This window comes from Dipteris shenzhenensis, chromosome 32, assembly GCF_047967505.1.
Source record: "Dipteris shenzhenensis isolate YYH24624 ecotype China chromosome 32, Dip_SZ_1.0, whole genome shotgun sequence".
NCBI classification, from domain to species: Eukaryota; Viridiplantae; Streptophyta; class Polypodiopsida; order Gleicheniales; family Dipteridaceae; genus Dipteris; species Dipteris shenzhenensis.
This window is the reverse complement of record NC_141627.1, coordinates 34,419,854-34,441,044: the sequence shown is the minus strand read 5'-3', so window position 1 is coordinate 34,441,044 and position 21,191 is coordinate 34,419,854.

Sequence of the window (21,191 nt, the reverse complement as noted above, 5' to 3'; positions counted from 1 at the left end):
GTTCTTTGGTTGTTGATTTGTTCATTCCTCAAAGAAGTTCATTAGTTCTTTGGTTGTTCATTTGAAGAAGGTCATCAGTTCTTTGGTTGTTGGTTTGTTCATTTGAAGCTCATTAGTTCTTTGGTTGCTCATTTGAAGAAGGCCCTCAATCCTTTGGTGTTTTGTTTAAAGAACTTACACATGTTTAGTTACAATTCATCATCATTTGAGATACTTAACTCAAATCCCTTCCAATTTATCATCATTCAACATGCAATTGTAGCTTGCCCGCAACTCCCTTTAGTAAGAATACCTAGGAAAGTTTTGAGTATGAGATGAATTTAACAATATCCCATAAGTAAAAGATAGTCAAATTAGCATGATTGTGTTCTACACTAAAAGAGGTTCAAATATGTCTTCACATCTTGAAATTTGGATAACACAAAGTTGACAAAGTGCAGATCGTACTAGCCTAATCTATCACTTAATGAGCATAAAGATCACGGAGGATCAAACCAAATATGGAAAGCCATGGGGAGAGAGACACGAAGTATGAAACACTCAATCTATTCCAATGTGCTATTCTCAACCATACATGATAGGCCTCTTATATAGAGAGTGCCCTTTGAATAGTCAAACCATGTGGGATCCTCTCATCCACATCTCTTCTTGTGGATATCCTCAATCCACATCTCCACATCATGTAGTCCACATCCTAGGGTGGCTACTTTAATTCTTTCCTATACCATACCTTAGCCCATTAATCTATGTGCTCATGGCACCATATCTCAACACCTCCCCTTGGTGCCATGATCCTTTGGCTACTGCAAGGTGGTCAGATGTGAGTTACATTCCATCACCTCCCCTTAGTGCATACATTGCTACTTAAGGTGGTCAATTGTGGATTTTACATGTCAATACCTCCCCTGGGTGCTTTCATAGCTACTCTCAGGTGGTCAGGTTTGATTTACAAAATATAGGCAAGGTTGGCAAGGGTTTTTCGTTTCTCAATACATGTTATTCCTGTCATTCTGCTCATGGCTTGATGATGACTCATTTGCTTCTTTGTTTGGTGTAGCTTTATGCATGATGCTTTGTTCTTCCATGTGCCTTGATGCTTTGTGTTGGATGCCATGCTTCCTCCTATGGTCGTCTCATACACTTGTGCTTTTGGCATGCTTTTTACATCGATGTTTGCATTCATGCTTTGCTTTTTCCAATGGTTGCAAAGGTCTTACCAATTGATTTCTTTCAATATTGGCAGTGTCTAATTGCATACAATGATTTTGATCCAACAGGCGCGTAGAGCTCAAAAAGACGATCACTTTTCCTTTTTGGAGCGTGTGCAAATTCTTCCTGGATTGCAAGCTATGGCTTGTTGAAGCTTTTGTTAAGAAGAAGGGGGCCTTGATGATGTGGCACAGGGATTCACATGTTGAATTCCATACTGTGCTTGGCAGGGGCTATGTGCTAGGGTGGCACTGTGGTGATGCGGCATTTAACTAACCCTAACCCTGGTTGTTGTAGGTTCACTTAACCATTGACCAAGGTAAGGTTTAAACTTAACCTTTAGTCTGACTAACTTAACCATAGCTAAATCTTATCCTGCCACGTGTCCAATGCTGACCGTTGATTATGGCTAACCAAACATTTACTAACCATGGTTATGTTAGCCACGTGGCCTTATCTACCACGTGGCATCATCTTCCTCAGATGGCTCTCAGAAGGCCATGAGTGATGACGCCTCTGAACTCGTCGAGCTGGAGCACCTCTGAAGGCCGTGTATGTTTGCAGTAGCTGATTGAGCTGGAGCGCTTTCTTCCGTGGGCATTTGCAGTGGAGTCGAGGCACTGTGACTTGGTGAAGCTTTGCGAGAAGGAGGCTGTGGAGCCTAGGCGCTGTTGCTGTGTGGAGGCGGAGCTGCAAGGGCTGGTCTGTTGGAGCGCTGCTGTGCGTCACGAGCTTCAGAGCTTCGGTAACTGGGTGCTTTACAACAGCAAGAATCAAACCTTATGGCGGAGTTTCCGGCATCCCACTGATACCCTCTTGGCCCACCAGCTCTTCCTTCCCAGCATGCGCTGAAGGCACTGTGGTCTTGGATGCGGAGGCGTACGAGCTTACAAACTGCGTCCCCTGTCTCCAGCCCAATGGTTGGTGGTGATTGAGAGCGACGCCTGCCAGGGAAATGCTCTAGCTTCTCTCCATCACTTGCTTTGAAGTCTCCAACATGAGAGTCTCCTTCTAAATTTCGTAACGAATTACCACAGCATCGCTGGTGTCCAAACGCCACCGTCATATTGTTGCTTGCCGATGCAGGATTTGGTTTCGCCGAACATAGAGCTTAGAAGCATTTGTTTCAGACCATCCCTCGCTGTAGCCTTTGTTGGAGGGAGTCGCCTATGCTTGCTTTCCTATCAGCTTTCGTCGTTCATGTTGTTGAAGAGCTGTTTGGGACATAGAGGAGCTGCCCGTGAGCCCGAAGTTGTTGCAGGTCATAATTGAGGCTCTGCTTGCTACTGCTGAGGCGGGTTTGCTGAGGTCGTTAGGCAGCTCGTTGGACTGCTGGGTGTAGGCAGAGAAGGCACAAAAGGTCGTTGATCAGTCCGCAATCGCTTGGAGCCACGTTGGACGAAGCTTTTGGCTGAAGGCATTGGTGTTCATGGCCTTTGGGTCATGGTAGGAGCCGCAGGTCGTTGGGAAGCTGCAGGTTGGGCCAGACGTCTTGATCGGGACGGTCCTGTTGTACTTATGGCTTATCCAATGGAGGCGAGCTGCTGCTCAAACTTACAATGCCTGCTCAACCTGGAGTGCCATATCTTGTCGGCCCTAGCTTCTACCCGCCCCAAGGAAGCTATCCTCCCTCTGCATATCGGGCTAAGTCACTGCAAAGGCGTAGATAGGCTAGGCACACATTTATCTTTCTTCTCTCTCAAAGGATAGGTCAAGGTATCTCTCTCTTTCTCTTTCAAATCACGAATCCTAACAAGAAGAGTTTCTCAATGAACGGAAATGCATGATGGAAATTTGTATAGGTAGAAGAGAACTCTCAATCTAAAACTAAAACTAATTTTGGAGAAAACATGATCTCCTAATGTATTTCTACAACTAATCTAGGAGACTATATCTAAGCTCTGATACCATGACAAAGTGCGGATCGTACTAGCCTAATCTATCACTTAATGAGCATAAAGATCACGGAGGATCAAACCAAATATGGAAAGCCATGGGGAGAGAGACACGAAGTATGAAACACTCAATCTATTCCAATGTGCTATTCTCAACCATACATGATAGGCCTCTTATATAGAGAGTGCCCTTTGAATAGTCAAACCATGTGGGATCCTCTCATCCACATCTCTTCTTGTGGATATCCTCAATCCACATCTCCACATCATGTAGTCCACATCCTAGGGTGGCTACTTTAATTCTTTCCTATACCATACCTTAGCCCATTAATCTATGTGCTCATGGCACCATATCTCAACAAAAGTTACATGATTTGGAAAGAAGTTGGGTTGTTATATTTTAATGTACTTTTTGTTTTAACCCCCCTCATACAAAAGACCCCCGTAGGTCTCGCATATTATGAAAAATATGTACAAATCTTAAATTATTTCATATTTTTTGAAGTATAAACCTTATGCTTTGTGGTAGGGAGGGCTGGAGATTTCCCTTGCATATTTAAAACCTTTGTAGGAAATCCATGCATATTATATATGGACCTTGTCCCCCCATACCCTAGATTTTGGACGAGGGTAGTAACATAATACATATTGATGTTGCCAGCATCTCCAAGAGTGTGCATGATGCACCTTTGCCTACATCTCCAAGAGTGTGTGTGATGCACCTGTTCCTAAAGATGCATGCATGATGCATCTTTGACTAAAGATGCATGCGTGATGCACCTAAACTTGCTCATTGCTACCATAACAAACAAAAAAATGTACAAGCAAAGAGGATGTGTACGTGATGCTTTGATGTTCTTTGCATATGTTGCAACATTGTATATGTCAAGTATCAAGACTTATAGCTATTTATTGTGCCATTTGACATGCTTGACTACTTTGTTTGTTCCTTTTGAAGACCTTAATTGGTTCATCAAGAATAGTGGCATAAGAAATAGATACGTTATGTAGATATGGCAAGAACAAAGGTCCACAAGACATTACATTAAAGTTGTAAAGTTTGTGTATGGCAGATTTCCACAAGACATTACATTAAAGCTGTAAGTTTGTGTATGGCATGCGTGTATTGTGGTAGGCTTCAATAGTGCAAGCTAAAGCTATTATAATTGGATAGCTAGTTTATACTATTGTTGCAAGGAGTATGCCGAGAAATAGTGGGAATTTCTTCAGATTTGAGAAGTGGCAAGTGATCTGATCTCGCACATTCCCAATGGACGCATAGGAGCTTATTGTTTCTGCTATTTTTCCTAAAAAACAATGGGAATTCTTCCTGATTTCAGAGGTTGCAGCAGCCAATGATTGAATCCAGTATCCTAATGAACGTGGAGCCACAGGCTCTGAAATCCATATCATTTAGTTGAGGAGTGTTGCCGATCCATGTGATCGATGTGATTCATGCTCGCACAGTATATCATCCAGCAAGTTCCTAGAGGATTTCTCCTACAATCATTTCTTTTAGAAAGTGACCTTTGTGGGTATAAAGATCTTAAGGATTTTCTATGTATATTAGCCAAGGATGATTGACTTATGCCTAGTTAGATATGGTATGTATCAATAGAAGGGCAACAATGAGAACACAAGGAAATTGCAAATATGCATGCTTATTACATTGCCATGGATATAGTCTCAGGGGCTTGTATTTTTCCTTGATGGTTTGATAGAGTGTAGACATTCCAAGAGTTTGCATTGCCCAACTACCTGAGCTTTCTCATCAAATTGCATGAACGTGTGGAGAAGATTGTCGAAGGAGAAAGACAAACTCCTCTGTTGGGTTCTGCAAATGAACTATGGAAATCCTTGCTACTTAAAGAATTTGAAAAAATTCTATCTTGGGAGAACGAGAGATTTCCAACAAGAAAGCAATATTGAAGAAGCCAAAAAATTGAATAAGATATTTATTGAAAAAAGTAGAAGATGAGGCAAGGAGACATCAAGAAAGTCATACTGGTCTTTAGGATCAAGATCAAGAATGGTGGAATCCTACTTTGCCAAGTATTTCAATGAGGATAGCATCAAGGAGCGCCAGACATAGAAACAACGATGAGAGAGTAGAAAGTGATCTCAAGTCTAGAAGAAACTAAGAAATAGTTTGGAAGAGCAACCTTCATTGAGAAGAAAATCAAAGGGGAAGGCTATCCCGAAGCAAGACGCACCGGTACGCTTAGCAAAGGTACACTGAATACAACTTTAAAGAGCTACAAGCAACTACAAACAACTTTTTGGAAGAGAAAAAGGTTAGAGAAGGTGAATATATGTGCATCTATAGAGGCAACATACATCACACTACAGTTGTCCTCAAGGTTCTCAAGGAGGATGGGATGGAGGGATTCACAAGAGAGAGGTAAAATTGGTTAGCTTCATTGTTGTGTTCTTGAATTTGCAAGTATATTTCTTATTTCTCTAACGATGCTGCTATGAATCTTTTTTAGCTTGAATTGATACTTGATAAGAGGGAGCTCCTTCTCCATTAGTACCTTTCTTATTATTCAATTATTTATTCATTGGATTTATTAGCTTCTATACAAGATTGGTGATGAATGTCTTAAAGAAGTGCTTGGGGATTGTACAAGTGAATGGCCTTTGATGGTGGCCATGAAATGGCTATGTGGCAATTCAAATGGCTATGTGCTAAATGCAAAGTGATATGTGGTGAATACAAAGTGCAATGAACCCGGGGACGAGCATTTTCTGAGCGAAATCTTCCGAGCGTCCGAGCGAAGGAAAAAAAAAGCTTCCAACTATGCATAAATATGGCAAAAATCGATCAGAAGAAAACATAGTTTCACTTAGAAATATGCAAAGTATTATAGCAATGCCTATTTTATACAAAAATCTTTAGGTGAATTTGTAGGAATGGTGAGAGCATAATGGGATGGCTTTTGAAGAAACCCACATGTAGAGTAGACTTCTCTATGAAAATTCCCTTATGATCCTTCTTACAACTTTTACTTAATAGGGGGTGACATTGAAAACCCTCTCTCAACCTATTTTCATGAAAGAGTTTCTTCAAAGAAAACTCATTGAAGCAAGCCATCCAGGTAGTTTCGCCAGCGAAACCCCTTTGAAGCAAGTCTCCCAAGGTAGTTTCGCTGGCGAAACTACCTTGGACAGCACTTTTAAAAGTGACATAACTTTCATATCCAATGTCCAAATATAGCCATTCAACCACTCAAATTGATCGGAACACCCCATTTGAGCACATCTATGGAGTTATATTTTGGAAAATCTTTCATATATAGTATTAAATATTACATGTATTTTATGAGAGTGATATATAAGCCTAAGTTAATACTTATTTATAGTAATTTAAACTTCTTTAGAAACATGTCCATAAATATGCTATAAAAACACTAAAAAGATATTGCCATATGATATAAATGTGTTAATAAGTAATTATATATGCATAGTATTATTACATTGAGAGTGATTATGAGGAATGTTTCTTAAAGGAATCAACACTTTTTTAAGGTAAAAACAGGGGTACAAAGGGATGTCTCTAAATAAGAAAATTATGTTGTGTAAAAATGAATGAGTGACTAGTCTGTAGATTTTTATGATAAAGGGATCTAGTTCTAGTGAAAATAAAAGTGTAAAAACCATGTTTCCTAAAGAAAAACATTTTTAAAAATCTCTTGAAAAACACACTCGGATAAACCTGCTCATAGGTTTTTGCTCGTAAAATTGACGCATCCCAATCAACCCAAGGAAGGGCACATTCCTTGGTCTTATAATTTTTGTAGAGGAATTGTGCCAATTGTCCCCCTCCACAAGCATGTAGTTTATGCTAAATGCAAAGAGAATGCAAAGTGTTTTGAACCAAAGGAAGGGTGCCTTCCTTGGTCTTATTGGAGAAGAAGCATGCCAACTCTCGCCCCACCCAAATGTGTGGTTTATGCTAAATGCAAAGTGTTATGTGTAGAAAACAAAATACGTTCCGTTTATCTAGCACAACAACATGTAATCTCATTTTCAATATTCAATTTTAGGAGATTTTCAAGCTCTTTTTTGCATAGTTCTATGTGTAGAATTCTATTGTTGTGTGCCCAAGGAAGGATACTGTGACATGAAGTTGGGGGTAATAAACTTCACACACCTCTTCACTTCCTACTGCTTTTGAACTAAGTGACAAAGATATTCATCATTCAAAAAGGGACATTAAAAAGAAGCTTTTATGCCAAGATACCACACCATACTTTCCTCCCTTAGATGAGAATGAAGATGGTAACATCCCAAGTGATGTTGTACTCAAGCATAAGGAGAAGGAAAGGATCAGCGGAGGCCATAATCTCAACAAGACGGTCTGTGCTAAAGAGGAGTGATACGTTGTTGAAAGAAGGTTTTGTGGCTCAACTGACATGAACTGATATATATCGAGGAATTTGAAGGGGATGATTGGGTCAAATGGGTAGGTTCCGAGGAAAGATTTCACCTCCTTCATAGATACCTTTACAATTACCTCAAAACACTATCTAAAATATCATAAGACACAGAGACCCATAACTTTCACCAAAGACATGATATCAAACATTTAAACAAACATTGAGATGCGTCTTTAAATGGGCTTCGCTCTGATATAAGTTTCATAAGAAACAGAGAAGCAGTCGAAAAGATATGGGCAGTTTATTGGACAGGGGTAAAAATTGACTGAAAAAGAAACAGTCACACACAAAGAGTCATAGATTTTTGGTTTGACATAAACACGTAAAATGATGCTTCTTGAAGAGAGATTTATGCTGATATAAGTTTCGTCCAAATCGGACCACCGAGCGAAAAGTTATCAGCAAAATACTGACAGGGGGTCAAACTATCATGAAAAACACCTACTCCTTCTACTGGTGCCGACTTGGGAGAATACTACCTCCATGCCTAGAATTCATCAACAACTCAAGTCCCATAGAGGTCAACTAGGAGGAAAGAAAGAGCTCCCTTTGTGGCTTGGAAAATAGATAAACCATGTATGTGCAATGAGCAGCCGAATAGACAACACTTTTGAGTACTTTGGAAGAGAAAGCAATGGAAAAAAGGGAAGACACACTCAAGAGAGAGAACCTGAAGTGACCTTCATTACTAATAGAGTGAGACTCCATTAGAAATACTATAAACACAAGGGAGAAGAAGAGGTTTCATACATACAAGAGGGAGCAGAAGCTCCAAGACTACTCATAGAGAGAGAATGAACTAGAGAGAAATAGACTCAAGAGTCTACATAAGAGAATATCTACAAGAGAGAGAGAAGGCTCATGGAAGAGGCTTGAGGAGACTAGAGCTACAACAACATGAGGCCTAATGGTGGAAGAGATAATGAACAAGGGAGAGGCCATGAGTAAGGGCCCAATATTGAAGCCCCCTGATTGTGGCCTCAAGACTTTTATGTAAATCCAAGTGTATCTTTGCATTTAGTTGGTGCTGTATTGCTAGAAAAAGGAGAGGCAGGTAGAATGCAACCCATCTATTATGCCAACCGACAGCTTACAAAGATGGAAACAAGGTATGAAGATAGTCTTGATGAATTTCGGAGGTCAAGAGGTGTGGGCAAGAGGACAAGAGCTTTCAGGTATCACAACTAACAATGCAGCTGAGTATAATGCTTTAATTCTTGGTTTGGAGGGTTGTCTTCAAAGTCAAGTTAAAGAATTGGAAATAAGAGGAGATTCTCAGCTTATTATAAAGCAAATGCAAAGGATTACAAGACAAGAAGTCCTCATTTGAAGGAGCTTAATCAAAAGGCTATGGCACTATGTAGTCAATTTGATTTTTGCAAGTTTGTTCATATAAATAGAAAAGAAAATCAAAGGGCAGATGAGTTAGCTACTCAAGCCATTGTAGTACAAGACCAGGTGGTCGTTTCTTTGGTAGACACTAGATGGCTAGAACTACAAGATGTTTAGCAATATGTGGAAGAAGGCACGTTTCCTCAAGGGTTAACTCCACAACAGAAAGACAAGGTGCTTTGTTGGGTGGTATATCCCATGGAGACTAGGAGAATCCTAGAAATATGTCATGAATAGTCCGGTCATTTTGCTTCAGTGAGCACAGCTAGGAAAATTCTTAATACAGGTTACTTTGGCCACGCCTCCATAAGGATGTATATGATTGGTGATGAAGTTGTAAAGTATGCCAAAAGTTTGGAAGGTGATAGTTGATTCTTGGGCCCTTGAAGCCTATTCCAGCATATGGACCATTTGAGAGGTGGAGGGTTGGACTTTGTGGGACCACTCCCTCACTCATTTCAGGGCAAGCATTATTTATTGGTGGCCACAGATTATGTGACTCGATGGGTAGAGACCAAGGCCATAGTCAATAGCAAGGCCAGCACGATTGCGAAATTTCTCTTTGATCAAATTTGTTCACGCTTTGGTTGTCCTTTGGAAATTCTCACTGATGGAGGAACCTCTTTTAGAAATGAACTAATTGAAGATGTGGTGCATAAGCTAAATATAAATCATAGCATGTCCACACCATACTATCCCCAATGTAATGGCTTGGCTGAGAAAACAAATGGATTGTTGTGCAATTCAATGGGAAAGCTTGTAGACAGCAAGAAAAGGCATTGGGATAGGCACTTGGCAGAAGTTTTATGGGCTTATAGAACCACACACATGCTAGCTATTGAGTTTACACCATTCCAACTAGTGTATGGAATAGAAGCCATTTTGCCCATTGAATTGAAGATACATAGTCTTCGCACTACTATTGCAAGAAAAGAAGGACAAGAGGATGCCTATGCTCAATGCTTGGTACAGCTAGAAGCCTTGGATGAATGCAAATTATAAGCCTTACAAAACTTGGAAGCTTCTCAAAAAAGGCGCAAGGCTCATTTTGACACTAAATTACGCAAGAAGAAAGATATTGCAGAAGGAGATTGTCATGAGATTTGATAGCCATCTAGACAAGTGGCTAGACAAAAAGTTTATCGGCTGATGGGAGGGACCATATCAAGTCAAAAAGAAGTTCACAAATGGAACCTATCAGCTTGCGGATGTTGATCGCATGGTGATACCCGGATGCACCAATGAGTATCACCTTAAATTCTTCTATGCTCGACCACCTTGAGGGCTAGCAGACCCTCTCTGTCACAAGAGAGGATCTACTGGGGGGGGAAAGATGTGACGCCAAAAATTGATATTTTTTATTTGGCATTGGTATTGTTTTCTTCTATGTTTGATAAGAGTTAGTATCAAGTGATAGCCTAGCGGCTCTCACTTATTTCTATTTTCTAAGATATTGTATGGGATTGAGAGGATGAGTGGAATGGATCATTGTAAATACCATAGGTATGAATTATAAATACCTTGGTATGGGGTGAGAGTTATTTGTGTATGGGATACTATGGGGTTTTTAGAAAATAGGAAGAGTGAGTCATATAAAGAGGTGGCCTCATGTCCATGTGTTTCAATAATATAAGAGAGGCCACATGCCAAGTGTGTGGAAGGCATGTGGAGGAGTGTGGAGTCAAGAGGAATCCTTCTAGAATTCCCATGTGGAATAAGGAGGATGTGGACATATGGAAAAGAGAGGGTCCCTATGGGCTCCATGTGGGGAGACTCTTGACTTTCTCAATATTTTAAGAGTCGAGCATCTTTTGATGGGACACATGGCAAGAGTAGCCAAAAAGGACATGGATGGTGACATACGGGCTTATGTGATTGATGGGGAAAAGAATCTACAGGCAGCAATTGTAAATGGGTGAAGGAGGGTGACAAAATCTCTATAAAAGGAGCTCCTTAAGTTGCTAAAAGAATCCTATTGCTCCACACCCCATTGGAAAGAAACTCCTTTTCTTGTCAACAAGTTCATGGGATGCACTATCTCTGTGAAATCATCACAAAAGCATTGATAATACTTGCTTTTTCCTAGAATTCTGTGAACACTAGTGACACTCTTAGGACTTGACAATGCCATGATTGCTTGAACCTTGTCAGGATCCATTTGTAGGTCTTCTTCAGACACCATATGCCCCAACAAGACTACTTTTATTTGAGCCAAATTATGCTTGCTAGGATTTAGACACCCTTTTGCTCATCAATCCTAGCTAAGGCCATCTTTAACTTCTCCATGGATCTATGCATCGAGAATAAAAAGTAGTTTGTTATCTCTTTCTTTAGTGCCTCGGCTTGGATCACCCTTTGCACAACTAGCTCACTTTTTGGCTTCAACTGAATCTTGTGCTACACAAGAGAGACTGGTCGAACTTGTGAATAGCTTGTTGCAAAGAGACATGGAAAATCATCAACATATCCAGGTACTAGAGCTTCTCACTACCTGATAGAGAATCACCAAGAAGCTCTTCATTGCGTTGGTGTCGTTTAGTGTGCTCCACATCCTCCACATGAAGTGTCTCTAGAGGATCTTCTTATACCACCACCTTATTCCCTCCTAACTCATCCCGATCAGCACCTCTTATCTCGAGGCCTATCCTCACTCTTTTGTGCTCTAGGTTGTCGTGCATTAACCAAATGCAATTTCAAATCAACAAACTCTGCCATCAATTGGGAGATATTATGATCTAACTCAGAGGACTTTGGTACCTGAGGAGTGCCCATTACCTCCACCTTAGAAGTTGAAGTTGTTGAAGACACAAAAGAGGATTTGATCTTTAGAGAAGCTTCTTTCTTGGTCGCAATGCGAAGTGCCTCCACGTATGTTGTTGGATCTTTACTCATTACTTTTGAGCAAAGATGAGGCTCCAAAGCCATAGCAAATTCTCTCATCTTTAAGTGCTCCATCCCTGAGAGATTTCGAGGGGCTGATGATGCAGATGCCACAACTCGCAAAGCTGCCCTTTCATACTTTGTCCATAAAGTTTCATATTGGACCGCCAACGTAGAGACCATCTCACCCTCTCCTTGATAGAACTGATCCAACTGCAACATCAAAGCATTTGGCGACTCCACTATCCCAAATCTCTGCTTCATTGTAGCCACCACTTGGTCCCAGTCCTCCTTGGTAGAGTGCGGCAAGGCCTCATGCCAACTCAAGGCTACACCTTTAAGAAAATCAGGCATAATCTCTGCCCAATCCTTCATGGACCATCCATAAATTTGGCATCCTCAAATAAAATCCCAAAGATAAGACTCTGGGTCTTCCCCTTGGGTCCCTCGAAACACTGGAATCTTCACCATGATGAAACACAAAAAGGAAACACCAAGATCTAAATAATATCCCAAACAAGATCCAAATATGGTCGTGAATAATTTAACCTAAATGGCCTTATGCCCCATTCCAGCTATCCCCCATATTCTCTCATTGCTATTGCTTATACGCCCATTCCCTCCAGCACTTGCTGTGGATGTGCATATACTCTTAGACTTTAGAAATAACATCATGGAGAATGATCCTAGCCAGGTTCCCACTTCGTGGGCATCCAGTACTAGAGAAAACTATTGTACTTGGAATGGGATCACATGTGGAAGAGATGAGTCAATAAGCTGGGTCGATGCTATCTCTCTCATTGACTTAGAACTCGAATCCACAATGTGGGATGGCTTTGAAAGGTTTCAACATCTTAGATACTTTAACTTTTCCATGAATTTTATTACTGGCTCACTTCCTCTACTGCTGGGAACACTCAAAACCCTCGTATCTCTAGATTTGAGTTTCAACGAGCTGGATGGCAGAATACCTTCTATGTTTTAATGATCTTCCTTCCCTTGAATTGATCGTCCTTAGTGGCAATACCATTTTTTTTGGAGTAGTCCCAAATGGTCTTTGCAATAGCAAAATGCTACAAGTTCTAGAAATGAGCTACAACCAACTTACTGGTACCCATCTCTGCTTTAAAATAGAACAAAGGTTTAGTACCTATAGCAAATTAAGCTCAGCTTGAATGGATCATGAGAGAGAGAGAGAGAGAGAGAGAGAGAGAGAGAGAGAGAGAGAGAGAGAGAGAGAGAGAGAGGGAGGAAGGGAGGGAGGGAGGGCAGGAGCGAGAGCGGGAGAGAGAGAGAGAGAGAGAGAGAGAGAGAGGAGGGGGGTAGGTAATTGAGCCTTCTGGGTTTTTTTTCCAGCAGAAAGTGCCAAATATATTAACACGGGGGGGGGTCCTTAAAAAAACCCCTACAAAAAGTGGCCAACTGTGGGGGCAAAGTCCAAGGCCTACACTCCTAGAGTAGAAAGAACTCAGTTCAAGATTGACATAAGCACCGGGCTAGATCACACCCAAGAATTGGCTTTCCAGAGACTTAGTTTGGCCTAATATCTCAGCAAGGTCAAACAAGGATGACTTAACAATGCCCATGATCACCCCCCCTCCCCATACCTCGGGGCAAGATCTTTCCTAAACACAGCTTGGTTCCTAGCTAACCAAATCGACCAGCAACAAATAGCTCCTCGAATAAAAGGCCAACAAGCCTACAACATGGAGGGTAGTCCAATAGAGTCCCCCAGCAGACCCAGCTTCTAGATATTGACACGATATAATTTAGTCATCCAACTTGCATCTCTCATAGCTTTCTCAACTTTCTTCCAACACCCTCTGGCAACCGAGCATTGCCACATTAGGTGTTGTATTGATTCCACTGCGTGACCACACAAAGCACATAGGGGGGAGACTAAGAAGATTTTTGCTAGCTTGCGTCTGTGATCGGGAGCCATTGATTTACGATCTTCCAAAGGATGAAGTTGAACTTGCCCACACAATAGGTTTGCCATACTTCATGGGCGCGACGGAGGCCCCACTTTTTATTCAGACTCCAAATCGGTAAATGGCTTTCTAGCAGCCCCTTATACACCAGTTTGGCAGAGATCTTCCTTAGCAGAGTATTTACTAGGTGCCACTGCATCAGCCACATGCGAGGAGAATCTATATAGTTAGAAGGCCACTCTTTTGGGATTCTTAATAGCACTATATGCATCAGAGTAGTCTCATGAGTTGTCAAATGGAAATTGCAAGTAATGTCCACTAGTGGGGTCCCATTACCCCTCCTAGGATCCCACATTTGGGACCAAGATCCTAGTCCCTTTCTGAAAATCTTGTGTGTGCACCTTAAATTTAGATATGCCAACGAGGCTCCGTTATACATTACAGCCTTGCTCCACATGATACTTTCGCTTAGCCCTGGATCCCCTTTAAGCCCTCTTAGATTCCTCCATGAACACTTGTCAATTACTATCCTCCAAGCTAAAATAGTCCAGCCATTAGATCAGAACCTTTAATCCAAAGAGGGAATTCTGAAAACAACTTGGCGAACCAAGGGAGATCTTTCCACGCCCCAACCTTAGGACTTATCCCTTTCTCAATAAATCACATAGCTACGTCCCCCCCATCCATGGATCAGAGTCCTTAAAGAGGCAAGGGAGCCACTTACTAATGAGGGAGATATTTTTTATACCCACGTTAGGGATGCCTAGACCCCCTTGCTATTTGGGGCACTTGAGTTCTGCCCAAGGAATATAGTGCATTTTGCATCATCCACTCTCCTTAGCCCATAGGAATGTACGGAACAACCTTTCAATTTTTGGCCACTGTGTGCATCTAAACCTCCACACAGTCGCAACATACATTGTCATGGCAGATAGGATATGCTTGATGATGAGTGCCCTAGCATTCAGCCTAATGGGGCAAACCATGCCAGTATTTCAGTTTGTCTTTAATCTGGTCTTTGAACCATACGAAATGCTGCTTCAGAGAGACTCTAATCCCCAAGGGGACCCCTATATACCTCACAATCTACCCATGGTGAATCCATTGCACAGGCATGGTTCTACACGAATCTGGAGGGGCCTCCTCTATAGTTATGATAGCAAAGGACTTATTCTAGCTACACACTGACCCCAAGGTAGAGTAAAAGCATGAAATTTTGTTACTCAATGAGCTGATGCTAGGCTGGTCTTCAAGGGAGAGAGCCATTAGCTCATTAGCAAACATTTGAGAGCAGAAGAGCTTCCCTAAAGGCAGCCTTACACCTTTCAGCTGACCTTTTTCCATAGCCCTTTTCAGGAGATTTAGAACAAGCGCTGAACAAAGTGCAAAGAGAAGTGAGGCTATAGGGTAGCCCTAGCAAATAGAGCAAGTAAGATTCGAATGCTCTAGCAACATCTCTGTTGACACATACCACAGCTGATGCATTCCCAAATAGTATTGCTATCATCTTGTTGAACATGGCACCAAAATCGAGCCTATCCAAAACCATGAGAATATAGTCCCATCTTATGCGGTCATACACCTTATCTAGGTCAAGCCCAAATAGAATACAATTCTGCCCAATAGCTGTGGCATAATCTAGGATAGAGTTGATGTTCAGAATGCTAAAATGTTCTCACGCCCTTTAACAAATCCAGCATGTTCCTTGTCCACCACGTGCATACACATTTCTTGAATTCTAATGGTTAGCACCTGAGAGATGTCAACAATAGAAGTGGAATGGAAGAAGGTGAGAGAGAGAGAGAGAGAGGGAGAGCGAGAAGAAAGAGTCACACAAGTTTTGGTGGGTGCAGAATACCCTAATCTTCTATGTCATCGATATATATATGTGTTTGAGTATTGTACATAACCGCGGTTAAGGTACAGTGGCCTTTAACCCCCACAACCTCCCACTTAAAGGCCAATGTGCCTTTAAGGGAGAACACCCAATGAGCATACTATCCAATGCCCATCAATACATGACAATATTCAAACCGCTGACTAGGTTTGTCAGCATACCTGCAGGGTTATCATCTGTATGATCCTTGACAAGCTCTATGAGCTTGTCCTTAAGTAATTCTCTGATAAAATGGTACTTGACCTCAATGTGTTTGGTCTTTGCATGAAAGACCAGATTCCATGCTAGTTGCATAGCACTCATGGAATCACTATGCAATGTCAGTACACCTGATTGAATTCCCAAATCTCCCACTAGCTGATCAAGCCATATAGCCTCCTTGCAACCCTCTGTGGCTGCAACATACTCGGCCTCTGTGGTAGACAAAGCAACATACTTCTGTGCGCGAGACATCCACGACACTGCACCACCTGCATGTTGAGATATCGAGCTCCACTCGCGATATGCCAGGGTGACTGTTGTGCATTTATGTCACCGACTTGTTAGCTGGAGATACGATTGGTACACCGCCCACGAATAATAGCTGGATGACAGCTATCCTTATCTACACTAGTTCGTGGCTCAGTTAGTATGCCACCTTAGTTAGTTGAGTTTGGTTTGAGACCCACATATAGGGTTCTTCTATTTCTTTGTACTTGAGTTCTTTTGGCTTTTACAACTAAGAAGAGGAAAACTGTTTTCAGCCTCCACCTTTGTGTGTATTCCCCCATTGTGATTGTGAGAAAGCTTCAAGTGAGACTCCTTCCCTCTCTCCCACTATCTTCACATGGTATCAGAGCCTTGTTCATGGTAAGGAGCTCAAGAAAGCAAGCCAAGTTCGTGGTGTCCTGGTAAGAGGACCAGTGTTGCTTTCCTATTTCGAGTTTGGGAGCAAATCTCTGCAGGTAGCACAGCCAGAAGTGCAGGAGTGCACTGTTTCAGATTGAGACGCCCTTCGCGGTATGGCGAGAGCACAGTATATGCTGCGGGTGTGGGCCGTTTCGGGGCCCGTTTTGAAGGCAGAAGTTCTTCGCAGGCACTCAGAAAAAGGCCCTATTTTTTGCTGTGCGACCACTGCGCGGCTAGTCGGTGGAAAGGTGCCGCAGAAATTCCATCGTATGCCTGTGTGCAGAGATATTGGGAGTTGCAGATTCATGCCTATTGCCTGTTGATGCAAAATCGTCACTAGGAAGTGACTGTGTGGTGAAATACCACTTTCGTCAGTTTTGCAGATCTGCCCGTGTGAGGCAAAAGCTGTGTTTTTTTGCAGTGACAGAATATTTTGCAGTGTTCTGTAATGGCATCTGATTCTCTTTCACAGATTGTCACTGAAAAGCTTGACAAGAACAACTTCCAGGCATGGAAGTTTAGAATGACAAATTTCTTGATGGGAAAAGGCTATTGGAAATTCATTACAGGAAATGAAGAAGAACCTGTTCTTCCTAATGTTCCCAGTCAACAGGAAATTCAAAGGATGGCATGAGAGAGCCAGGAAAGTTATGTACTGGTTGTCTATCAGCATTTCGGACTCCATGATTGTGCATATTCAGGATGCAAGTACGCCAAAGGAGGCATGGGATACTTTGGCAAAAATGTACAGCACAAATACGCAAGCCAGGAAAATGCAACTCAAACAGGAGTTGCACAATGTGCAGAGAGAAAATTTGAGTATAAATGACTACCACATGAAAGTGAAGAAAATTGCAGATGCACTTGCTTCCATTGGGTCGCCAGTGGATGATGATGATTTGGTTTCTGTGACCTTGAATGGTCTAGGAAAGGATTATGCACAGTTCCGGACATCCATTGCCGTCCGTGAAAAATTTCCTGATTTTGAGGAGCTGATTGCTCTTCTAATTTCTGAAGAGCAGAGAAATGGTGGTGCATCTTCTTCAGCAGGAACTTCAAAAGAAACTGTCTTCTACTCAAATGCTGGTAGAGGTAGAGGCAGAGGCAGAGGTAGAGGAGGCCGATCTGCCGTGGTAGAAATCAGAATATGCAGCAAATGCAAGAAAACCCGTCCTATGCAGGAGGAAGTGGTAACTCTAGAGGCAGGGGGAGCCAAAAAGGCCGTGGTGGATGGCAGAGAAGCCAAAATGCAAACAACAATGTTGAATGCTACTATTGTGGCAAAATGGGTCATATGGCTAAGGACTGCTACAAAAAGCAGAATGACATTATGAATGGAAAATTGCAGCAAGGCAATTATGCATCTTCTAGCAGGCAGGGTGATGACAGAAATGAGCATCTATTTATGGTGCAGCATATGACCAATTCTGTGACAAGTGCAGAAGAACAAAATGATGTGTGGTATGTTGACTCAGGTGCGTCAAACCACATGACAGGTCATGCAGAATGGATGCAAGATGCAAGGAAAATGGAAAAGCCAGGATTTGTGGAGACTGGTGATGATACTGTGAAGCCTGTCAATTTGGGAAACAGGCAAGGAAACCTTTTCCTAGGCATGTTCAAGAGAGTAAAAAGCCATTGGAATTAATCCACTCTGATGTGTGGACTACAAAAGCTGCATCTATTGGAGGGTGTCACTATTTTGTCACATTTATTGATGACTTCAGCAGAAAACTGTGGGTGTATTTTATGAAAAAGAAAAGTGAAGTGTTTGGGCACTTCAAAGCTTTCAAAGCTATGGTTGAAAAAGAAACAGGCCTGCAAATAAAATGCCTAAGGTCAGATGGAGGGGGAGAGTACCTCTCAAATGAGTTTGCAAGGTTCTTGCAGGAGCATGGTATAAAGCAGCAATATTCATGCAGTCATACCCCACAGCAAAATGGAATTGCAGAAAGAAAAAACAGGCATATTGGAGAGGTATCTCGGGCTATGCTAAATGAAAAAGATCTACCAGATTATTATTGGGCTGAAGTAGTTGCTACAGCAGTCTATATAATGAACAGGACTCCCACTGCAGCAATACATGGCATGACGCCAGAGGAGATGTATACTCGTAGGAAACCAGATATTTCTCATTTGAAGATTTTTTGTTACATTGCCTATGTCCATGTGCCAGATGAGTTGAGGTCCAAGTTGGATCCAAAAGCTAAGAAGTGCGTCTTTATTGGTTATTCTCTGCAGCAGAAAGGGTATAGATGCTATAACCCTTCTACACGTAAGTTCACAGTGAGCAGAGATGTTGTTTTTGATGAGATGAGCAGCTGGTATAAACCAGTAAATGTGATGATTGATGTAGATGCACAAAATGGTAATGCTGCACAGAATACACAGCAGCAATCACAAAATATCAGTGGACCTAGAGTGTCCTCTACCAGTGGCTCACATACTTCGCCATGGACAGGCAGATTGAGATCAGGAGAATCCCCTCAAAGCAATGCAGAGAGTGGTACGCAGGTATCACGAAAAGGAAAAGAGAAGGTAGATCAGCCCATGTTTGATGTGAATGCAGGTCACTCTTGTGTGGATGGTGAATCCAGTGGCTCAGAACAGAGCATTGATGATGAGTTGGGTATTCCTTCTATTGTTACACCTGGAGTAAGGAAGACCAGGGATGTTTTGAGAGCACCTGGAAGTGAGCCTATTTTGCGCAGGTCTACCAGGGTTAGGTATCCTATGGATAGGCTGAAATATGATGGATTTACAGCCATTCACTATGCCTATATGGTCAAAGTGATACAGGAACCAGAACCCACTTCTTTTGAGCAAGCCATGGGAAATGAAAAATGGGAGAAAGCCATGGATGAAGAAATGGATGCCTTGGATGCTAATGCTACATGGGAATTGGTGCCTTTGCCTAAAGGCAAGAATGCAATTGGTTGTAAGTGGGTTTATAAGATCAAGCACAATGCAGATGGTTCTGTGAATAGATACAAGGCAAGATTAGTTGTCAAGGGGTATGCACAGACATATGGCATTGATTATGAAGAAACTTTCAGCCCGGTTGCAAGGATGGCAACCGTAAGAGCAGCCATTGCTATGGCTGCATCAAAGGGATGGTCTTTACATAAGATGGATGTAAAGAATGCCTTCTTGCATGGTGATTTGCAAGAAGAGGTCTTTATGGAGCAGCCAGCAGGTTATGTTCATGCTATTCATCCTGAGTTTGTTTGCAGGTTGAAGAAAGCCTTGTATGGCTTGAAGCAAGCACCTAGAGCATGGTCTGACAAGATAGGACAGTATCTTGTCACTATTGGCTTTCAGATTTCCAAGGTAGATTTCTCACTCTATGTGAGAAAAACAGAGAAAAGGATTATGCTGCTGGTCATTTATGTTGATGATTTGATCATCACAGGTGATAGTGATGAAGATATCCTTCATGTGAAAATGCTATTGAGGCAGAAGTTTGAGATGAAGGATTTGGGAGAGCTGCGTTATTTCTTGGGCATGGAGGTGATTAGATCACCAAGTGGGATACAGCTCTTGCAGAGGCAGTATGGATTGGACATGCTGTCCAAATATGGGATGACAGGCTGTAAGCCTATTTCAGTTCCTTTGGAGCAGAATGTGAAGCTAAGTGCAGATGCAGGTGAGCTTCTGGAGGACCCTATTATGTACAGATGCATAGTAGGAAGTTTGATTTACATGACTATTACCAGGCCAGATTTGAGCTATGCTATTGGGTTGGTAAGTCAGTTTATGCAGGCTCCAAGGAAACCGCATTTGGATGCGGCTAGACACATACTCAGGTATGTGAAGTCCACATTGCAGTATGGACTATTTTATGAGGCTGGGGTTCAGATACAGTTGCATGGATACACTGATGCTGATTGGGCTGGTAGCATTTCAGATAGACGATCCACCAGTGGATATGTGTTCTCTTTTGGGAGTGCTGCAGTCACTTGGAGCAGCAAGAAACAGCCTACAGTTGCCTTATCAAGCACAGAGGTTGAGTACAGGGGTGCAGCAATGGCTGCATGTGAGGTAGCTTGGCTGCATAAGCTACTCTATGATATGCATCAGTCTACAGATGGGCCAGTTGTCATTTATTGTGACAACATGAGCAGTATACACTTGGCAAAGAACCCAGTCTTTCATGCTAGAACAAAGCACATTGAGGTGCATTATCACTATGTGCGGGAGAAAGTGTTACTAGGTCTTATTGATCTAGTTTATGTCACCACAGAGGATTAGGTAGCTGACATCTTCACAAAAGCATTGGGCGCAGAGAAGCTGCGCAAGTTCAGAGACCTGCTTGGTGTGCAGGAATTGGGATTGAGCTCGAGGGGGAGTGTTGAGATATCGAGCTTCACTCGCGATATGCCAGGGTGACTGTTGTGCATTTATGTCACCGACTTGTTAGCTGGAGATACGGTTGGTACACCGCCCAGAATAATAGCTGGATGACAGCTATCCTTATCTACACTAGTTCGTGGCTCAGTTAGTATGCCACCTTAGTTAGTTGAGTTTGGTTTGAGACCCACATATAGGGTTCTTCTATTTCTTTGTACTTGAGTTCTTTTGGCTTTTACAACTAAGAAGAGGAAAACTGTTTTCAGCCTCCACCTTTGTGTGTATTCCCCCATTGTGATTGTGAGAAAGC